Genomic DNA, 9,305 nt, shown 5'->3' with positions numbered 1-9,305 from the left:
CTTAGCGTTGTCCACTTCACAGTAGAGAGGATGTAGTCGAGGCGTCGAAAGCTCCCTCTTCCGTTGTCCCAGGTGTGGTGTGCAACGTTCTGGAACCCGTCTCGAAGGCCGAAATCCGCAATCAAGGACCTCAACAGATGAACTCCCTGGCCGTGCGGGTCTCCCAGGTCGATGTTGAAGTCGCCGCCTGCAATCAGCTCTCTGTTGGTGTACAGCACGGGCTCCAGGTCTTTCAAAAAGGAGACCTGCTGCCTTCTGTCTGCTGGGGCGTACACGTTGACTAACCTTATCTTCACTCCCCTCCTGGTTCCGTCCACCACCAGCAGACGTCCGGGAATCACTGAGCTGACTGTCTGGGCGGCGAACCCTGGCAAGCTGCACAGGATGCCCACACCAGAGGAGTTCACCCCTCCGACGCTCTACCATGAGGGACCCCTCCTCCACTCCCTCCGAAGGGTCCTCACGTCGTCGAGATCCTTGAGGTGGACTTCTTGTAGGAAGATCAAGTCCAATTATCTTCGAGACAGGTAAGAAAAAACCGCCAATCTTTTTTCCTGCTTCCTCAGACCCCTTATGTTAGCTGTTGCTACTGTGAGGGTCATGGTGGGTCTTGAGGGAGGCCGTCACTCTCCATTCCTTCCGATCGGCTGGAATCGGGTGAGCTCGCCGTCCCTGCTGTACTCACCGAGCTTTCGTCCTCGGTGTCCATGTACTGGATCATGGGGCTGTCCTGGGGCGGGTGTTTCCGGCAGGCAGGCGACTAGGGGGCTGCAGTCTTCTGTCGTGTTGGGCGCCACTAAGTAGACGCGCCCTATTACTGTTCCTGACCCCTGCCCTGGGGGGAGAGAGTCCGAGGTGCTTCCGGCCTCTGAGTCGCTCAAGGCCAACAAGCAACCCTCCTCCTCTTCCATCCCCTCAGAGTCCGCGAGGTCCCCCGGATCTTCCTCCTGGCCTTCCTCCTCAGCCGTCCTCCTTTTTTTCTCCTGCGTCTCCTGCTGACGCTTTTCTCCCCGCTGTCTCTTTGTTCTCCTCTTCTTCCCTGCGCTCTGCAAGGTTACCACCCCCTCCTCCTCTGCTGGTGCTGGTGCTGCAGTTCTTCCCCCGCCCTTCTGGGGGCGCCATTTTCTTACCACCTCCGCCCAGGTTCCGGTCTCTCCGTCTGCTCCCCGTGATGTTCCCGGCTGCTCACCGTCTGCTCCCCACGATGTTCCCGGCTGCTCGCCGTCCTCTTCTACCTGGCATTCCTCCTTCTCCTGTTCCCATTCCTGTTGTTTTCCCCCCTTCTTCTCCCCCTTACCGGAGGGTCTGCTACCCGTCGGCCGGCCTTCCCCCTCGCTGTTCTCATCTGCCTGCCTGATCCACTCCTTGACCACCTTGTCCATGTCCGTGCCCCTCTTCTTACACTGCCGGTATAAGTGCCCCATTTCCCCGCACAGGGAGCACTCCTTTACCGGACAGTCCTGTGTATAGCGGCCCTGTCGGTGGCACTTCCCACACTTTTCCGCGTTGCACGCCCCTTCTCGGTGCCCGAAGGCCCGGCACTTCCTGCAGAATTCTGGCTGGTCCAAGTAGAACAGATACCCCCTACCTGTCCCTATTGAGAAGGTCGCTGGTGGGTGGGTGAACCCGTCCGTTGTCCTGTCGTCCTCACCTCCACGTATCTGCGCAGGAAGGTTGTCACATCGGCATCTGAAATGAACGGGTCAAACGTGTGTAGAACCACCCACCTCTTGCTGTCACCCTGTAATCTGCCACATTCATACTCCCCCATTCCGCTGGCCTCAATGATTTTTGGCACTTCTCCGCCGTTTTCTTGTGGATCTCAGCGCTCATGAACGTGCTGTCGATAAACTTCTGTGCCCGGTTCCCTTGCACGCATTTGATCTCCGTCACCTTCAGCCCCAGAGCTCCAAACAAAACATCATCCTCAAATTCTTCTCTTCCAGGTGGCCCGTCTCCGCTTTCCAGTGGAAGCGGATGGTCCACTTGATGCTGGGGTCCTTTCCAGCCCTCCTCGCCTCCCCAGGCTCCGCCGCCATGGTTGAAGCAGCCTTTCAGCTGCAAAACAGCCCACGCGCAAAGCCTGGTGAAAAAGAAACAAAGGTGCCGAAATCCAAAAGCCAAGAAACGTTGTCCAAAAAGTTCAAAGTTCCAAAAGCAGTCCAAAGCCGTGTCCTCGTAGAGTTGTCCTCTTGTTCCTCTCTCCCTCGACCTCTGACTTTAGCCAAAAGGCCGAGAAGCGATGCCCCTAAAGGCGCGGACCAACGCGCAGGCGTTCCGCTGGCGCACAGTGGCGCAGGCCGACTCCTCTGGAGCCCGGGACCCGCGCAGCTGCCGGCCTCCCTGCAGCCAGAGGCCTGCCACCGGACTCTGCTCCCCCTCTCTCTTGCCTGCCTGCCTGCCTTCCTGCGGGGGCCCTGCTCTTTGATCTTCTGTCAACGGCCCAACAACGACCGCCACCGTGGGGGGCGCCAGCCGCCCGGCCTCCTTAGCTTAGGCCCCTCCCACCGGCAGCAGCTGTGCCCAACCAGCTGCAAGCGAAAGCGGGCAGAGGCAAGGGGCAGCGCTCTCTCTCTCGGAAGGGACGGGGACACGCGCTCGCACGCACACACGCCTGCCTGCCAAAAAAAAAGAAAGAAAAGGTGGATAGACTCAGTTTTTTGGAGGGAAAATGCCCGGCTGTCGAAACGGGCCCGCCTGCAAGGACGGGAACGGACACACACACACAAGCCACGCCTGCCTCCTTGGAAAAGGCTGACACAGAGACACACAGATGGACGAGAGACGAGAGACGAGACCCGAGAAGAAGGAGCTCCAGTCCACCTCCCTTGCTTGCTCGCTAGCTAGCTACGTCTGTCTTTTCACTGCTGAGAGAAGTTGGTGCACCGCTCCCGGAGGCGCTGCAATACCGGGCCGATGCGTGGAGAGGACGGAGCAAGCTCCTGATCCAGCTCCCTGTTCCAAAAATCCGTTTAATATGTGGTCCCCCGATGGGGGACGTATCAGATATTAAACTGATAAGAACAGATTTTTTTTTTAAACAAAAATACAAAAAGAACAAAAATCAATAACCCCAAACAGAACCAAACAACAACGTTATCCCAAAAATCACACTACCACCAAAAAACAATATGCCACGGAACAACACAATTTCCCTAACCCCGCCCCTTATTCAAATCAAATCCTCCCTTCCCAAATTATTCCCATTTCAACAAAGAATACAAACCACCCATAACACCAAAATATCCCATCAACACATTTTAGACAATAATACACCACCACTAAATTAATCCACCACCTCAGGGTCCTCCATACAGCACAAACAATCTCCTCCATCTCTCTTTGGCCGCCGCAAAACCCCACCGCAAAACGTCCCTTTTAATTCTCCCATACACATCTGCTCTAATTCTCCCTACCACCATCCTACTTGTAACTTGCACATTGTGCTTGACTAAGTCATCCCTTGACGCCCAGATATGAAACTTAATAATGCTTAGCGTAACCCAGAGCAAAAAATTGATACTCCATTTCTTGACACGAGGCATTCCCCTCATAATCAGAGCAAAAGTTAAAACAAAGTCCTTTGACACCAAAAAACACAAAGGGGCACATTGGCTCCACACTTCACCCGCAAACCTACAGTCCCACAAAGCGTGCTTTATGGACTCAACTTCCTTGCACGTCAACCTGGGACACAAGGGCTGTCTCGACAGTCCGTGCTTACACATGGTTTCACGGACTGCCATCCTGCCCCACACTCCCAACCAATTCAGGTCTTTATGACGGTTGTCCAAACCACTTGGCTGAATCCTCCTCCATACCTCTGTAGTCACCCCCAGCACAGCCTGACTCTCCTCTTTCCTTATCATTCTGTACATCGGTCTATGGTCCAGAATTACCTGCCCCTCTCTAACCTCAGGGTGCTTTTTAATCCATTCAATAGCGTGCTTGTAATGCCACGGGAGTTTTTCAGCCTTTGGGGTAGTGTTTGACCAAAGTACCAAGTGTCTTACATTTTGAGACAACCACAGTAAGACAAGAAAACTGCACGGATGGGACACTGAAGCATGCAGTAGGAAACACAATCTAGAAATGAAAAGACAATCCAACTTCAAGGGGATATCTGGGACCTCCCTGCCTCCCTCTTCCACTGCTCTGTACATATCAATTCTCCGTATATATTCATACTTTCCACTCCAGATAAAACTGAAAACTGCTCTCACGACCTTTCTCCGATAGCGCCCAGGTAGAGGAAACACTTCCGCTAAATAAAGCAAAAGCGGCAGGATGTCTACCTTTAGCACTAGAACCTTCCCTACCAAGGACAAAGGTCTCTGTCGCCAAAGGCCCAGCCTTTGATACATTATCCACGGACGTGCTTCCCAATTGATATTGGCCGAACCAGATGCCTGAAATAGAATTCCCAATACTTTCACAGGCCCATCTGCTACCGGAATCCCACCAACTGCATCTTTCCTATCTTTCCATGTTCCAAAATATTTGATTGTACATTTATTCACATTAAAAAAGGCCCCAGTCCCAGCCGTAAAATCCTGAATAATTTCTAAAATTCTATACAAACTAAAATCCAAACTTAAAAACAAGGAAACGTCGTCCGCATAAGCGGCTACTTTGACTCTTAACCCGCCACTCCCTGGAATGAGGATGCCCTCCACCAAACCATCACAGCGTATTTTCTTCAACAGGGGCTCAAGATATAAAACATACAACAGGGGAGACAAGGGACATCCCTGTCGCACTCCACGCTGGACAGTAAAACCTCCCCCTAAAAAACCATTCACACACACTGGATTCAGCATCCTTGTAAAGAGCCCGTAGCCACACAACAAAAATTTCGCTACATCCTAAGCGCCTCAAGGCCTCCCAAAGGAAGCCATGGTGGACCCTATCAAATGCTTTATTTTGATCCAAGTTAACCATCATGAGGGGAAGACCTCTATCCTCTACCCACTCTACTTTGTCTCGAATCAATTGCAAAGTCCAACTAGCTCTACGACCCTCCACCCCACATGTTTGATCTATGCCCACCATGGTTCCCATCACCTGCCTTAAACGGTGACCCAGTAATCTAGCGAGAATCTTATAATCGCTACATAAGAGCTGAATGGGTCTCCAATTATCTAAAACACTTTTATCACCCTTCTTATGTATCAACATAATAATACCCCTCCTCATAGTCGACCCCAGGCACTTGCCGGCGAGGATTTCCTTAAAAACTTCCATCAAAAGAGGCTCCAATTGATCCCAAAATACACTATAAAATTCTATCGGAAGACCATCCACCCCTGGGACACTACCTGTTCTCAAACCTAACATTGCCTCCCTCAATTCAACGGAAGACAGACTCTGGTCTAATTCAGAGGCATCAAACGGACAGTCAATACCATCCAGTAAACTGTCCCACACTTCCCGTCTAACTGTTTCCTCCGAGAATAAGTCCTTATAATAATTTGTGGCGCATGTCACCATCTCTTCCATGTCATCCGTGATTCTTCCATCAGCCATCTTGAGCTCCTTTAAGAGGGTCCTCTCCTGGCTGGCTCTCACAGTACCGAAAAACTGCGCAGAGCATTGTTCATCCTTCTCCAAGACCACACCTTTTATTCTAAAAAGGAAGTCTTTGGCCTTCTTCATCCAGGCCTCTTTGAGTGTGGACTTTAGCTTGGAAGCCTTATCTTCCTGAAAAATACCAGTGAGATTAAAATCCGTATACATATCCTCAAGTTCTTTTTGCAAAGCCGCAAGCACTTTCTTCTCCTCGTACCTTCTTTTTCTGCAATACGTAATAGTGAGACACGCGACCTCCCTCTTACATGCCTCCCACCATTCAGTTTTCGACGTAAAGTCAGAAATCTTGTTCTTAAAGCTATCAATAAAATCTGAAATTAAAACGCGGTAACTTGCCTCTTCTAAAACTGACACATTCATTCTCCAACAATTCACACCAAAACGCGGGCATACAGACTCAAAAGAAACCATCAAAACCATGTGATCCGAAAACCAATTAGGTATCACATGCAACCTCTGAATTTTACAACTCCAAGAAGTAAAAACATAATCCAACCGGCGCCTATGGCCTCTACTGTTTTCCCATGTAAACTGTTTAGCCCCGTTTAAATTCTTTAAAACAATCCTTTAAGTTAAAAAGTTGAATTTATTCTCTCAACCTATGTGCACTCCCACCTTGCGTGTCTGAGATATCTATATTAAAATCTCCCCCTAAAAAAATCTCCCTTTTTGTATATAACCAGGGCTCTAGATCTTTCAAAAAGGAGGGCTGCAAAGCTCTCTCAGCTGGGGCATACACCCCAACCACCCGCACCCTAACCTTCCCCCAAGACCCATCCACCACCAAAAGGTGCCTGGGCACTACAGAGGTCACCTCCGTGGCTTGAAAGCCTAGATCCCCACATAAAATACCCAAGCCAGAGGAGTGCACCCCTCCCACACTCCACCAAGAGGGACCTTTCTTCCACTCACTAGAGAATTTACCAATATCAACAGGGCCCTCCAAATGTACCTCCTGAAGAAAACAGAGACTAGGGTTTAAGTCTGCAAGATAGGAGAACACTGCTCGCCTCTTCACATCATTCCTCAGTCCTTGAACATTACATGAACAAATCTTATTGATATCCATGAATGCAGTTATGAGGAATCGAGACCAGACAACAAAAAGCTATACCCCTCCCCCATCCCATCCGCGTTTGGCGGCGTCAAACACGAGGGGGTCAGGGGGAAACCCAGACCTGGAGAAAACCCTTCCTCCGCTCCGGAAACACCACTAAGTAGCAACGTCCCATCCACCTCAGAACCGCTAATACCACCCGCTTCCCCCTGATTCTCCTCTTGGGGTGGCCCCTTCCCTTGGCTTCCCGCGGACGGGTCCGGTGGTTTTCTTTCTTCTTGTTCTGGGTCGATTTCTATTCCCACCTCTTTATCCACCACCTTTTCCCTAACCTCAACATCACTCCACCCGACTCCTCCTCTGAATCATACTCTTCCTCCTCCATATCAGACTCTTCAGAAACTAAAGCAGACACTGGGGTCTCACCCTCCTCCGATGAAGAACCTGCTTCCTTAGGCCTTTTTTCCTCCTTCCTCAGCCCGTCATCTTCACGAGCATCCCTCGCCCTTTTCTTGTACTTCTTCCCTTTCCCAACAATTTGCCATGCCGGCGACGAAACAGCCTCTCCTTTTGTTACTTACTCCGATCCTAGAGCAGCCAAACCCACTTCAAAAAGCTCGTTATGTGCAGATCTCCTTCTTTCCTTTAAAACCCGCTGCTCCGGTGCCTCTGCATACCCGGATGTGCCTTCCCCTGGGTCCTGTGCAGCTGGTACGCCACCCGATGAGCATCTTCCTCTGTTCTTCTCTCCTGTCCCTCAACAGCAGAAGGCGCATGATCTTCAGTCCTAGAAACCCTACTGGACACCACAGAGGCAAAACTAGACGCTCTTCTAGGACATGTTTTATACAAATGGTCTTGTTCCCCGCACAAGTTGCAGCTTAGGGGGCTACTACATCTTGCTGCCACATGCCCAATCTTCCCACACCGTCGACATACCTCGTTTGTGCAATCCATCGCAATATGTCCATCCGGCCCACATTTGCGACACGTACAATGTGGCTGACCCGGGTAAAGCAAATAACCTTTGTTCGGTTCGATATGAAAATTAGCCGGGGGACGCAAAACTCCTCCTTCTGCAATATCGCACGCATGGAAGCTGGCCATAAATCTCCATTTCCCAGTCCAATAATGTTCCTCATCCCAAATTTTCCGACCTCCACCCTGTCCATAAATCTTCGCAAAAAAGTTACAATTTCTGCTTCAGGCAAATGAGGATTAAACATATGTACCATCACCGGCTTCAATTCTCGGGCAAACAAGGGCTCCACCCAAAACTTATTCAGTGGCTCATACTCCTTCAAAAGCTGTATCTTGTTCCAAACCCTAATACATTCCTGTTCCGTCATTACTGTAAGATTGTAAATACATTTTGCCTGGAATTGCCAAGACATCCCTATGCTCAATTCCAAGAACCTTGCAAACAATTTCCTTCTCAAATTTTCCCCTCACCATCCATTCCGCACGTTCCTCCTTATTTTTTAACACGAAGCGCACCGAGTCCTTAAGTTGCCCCTCATGGGACGTCTGGCGCTCGGCCGCCAATGCCGAAGGCAGCTCACCCTTCCACGACGTCATCTTGGGAGCCCCACCTTCACCCCCTGGGCTCAACCCAGGGCGATTCCAGTGGTGGCTCTGGTCTTCAGCCCGCTTCCGCTCCCTCCACTGTCCTGACGTCTCTTCCGCACTACTGCCTCCTCCGATGACTCCAAACTCTTCTCCAGCAGTCCTCCGATTCTCCTCCCACTCTCTTCAGGTCCCCTCAGCAAAGATTACAGGCCGCGGTCAAACCAGTAAATCTTGGCCAAAAGGCCGAGAAGCGATGCCCCCAAAGGCGCAGACTGACGTGCAGGCGTTCCGCTGGCGCACAGTGGCGCAGGCTGACTCCTCTGGAGCCCGGGACCCGCGCAGCTGCCGGCCTCCCTGCAGCCAGAGGCCTGCCGCCGGACTCTGCTCCCCCTCTCTCTCCTGCCTGCCTGCCTTCCTGCCAGTCCCGGGCGGGGGCCCTGCTCTTTGATCTTCTGTCAACGGCCCGACAACGATAGCCGCCGCAGGGGGCGCCAGCCGCCCGGCCTCCTTAGCTTAGGCCCCTCCCACCGGCAGCAGCTGTGCCCAACCGGCTGCAAGCGCAAGTCGAGCGTCAGCACCTGCGGGCAGAGGCAAGTGGCAGCTCTCTCTCGGGAGGGAGGGACGGGGACACGCGCGCGCACGCACACACGCCTGCCTGCCTGCCGAAAAAAAAGAAAGAAAAGCTGGATAGACTCAGTTTTTTGGAGGGAAAACGCCCAGCTGTCGAAAGGGCTCACCTGCAAGGACTGGGACACACACACACACACACACACACACACACACACACACACACACACACACACACACACACACACACACACACACACCCCACGCCACGCCACGCCACGCCACGCCACGAGGGAAAACGCACGGGAGCCGAAAAGGGAGCCGGTCTGCTTGCCGAGTCGAGACGCAGGAAAGTGCACAGAGGGAGCACGGGAACGGAGACGGAGACGGGGATGGGGAGGGGGAGAGAGAGACAGACACAGAGACACACAGATGGACGAGAGATGAGACCCGAGAAGAAGAAGCTCCAGTCCAATTCGCTCGCTCGCTAGCTAGCTACGTCTGTCTTTTCACCGCTGAGAGA

At 52.0% G+C, this 9,305-nt stretch overlaps 1 non-coding gene across 1 annotated transcript; it reads right to left on the bottom strand.

Annotated features, from left to right (window-relative positions):
- Window positions 1-2,875: 2,875 nt before the first annotated feature.
- LOC148647636 (U2 spliceosomal RNA) lies at window positions 2,876-3,062 on the bottom strand. The gene has a single exon (XR_015927508.1). It is a non-coding gene; the product is annotated as a U2 spliceosomal RNA (small nuclear RNA).
- Between the last annotated feature and the right edge of the window lie 6,243 nt (window positions 3,063-9,305).

This window comes from Lepisosteus platostomus, chromosome 15 (genome assembly GCF_059453375.1).
Source record: "Lepisosteus platostomus isolate fLepPlt1 chromosome 15, fLepPlt1.hap1, whole genome shotgun sequence".
Classification (NCBI taxonomy): domain Eukaryota; kingdom Metazoa; phylum Chordata; class Actinopteri; order Semionotiformes; family Lepisosteidae; genus Lepisosteus; species Lepisosteus platostomus.
This window is presented reverse-complemented; position numbering and strand designations above follow the sequence as displayed.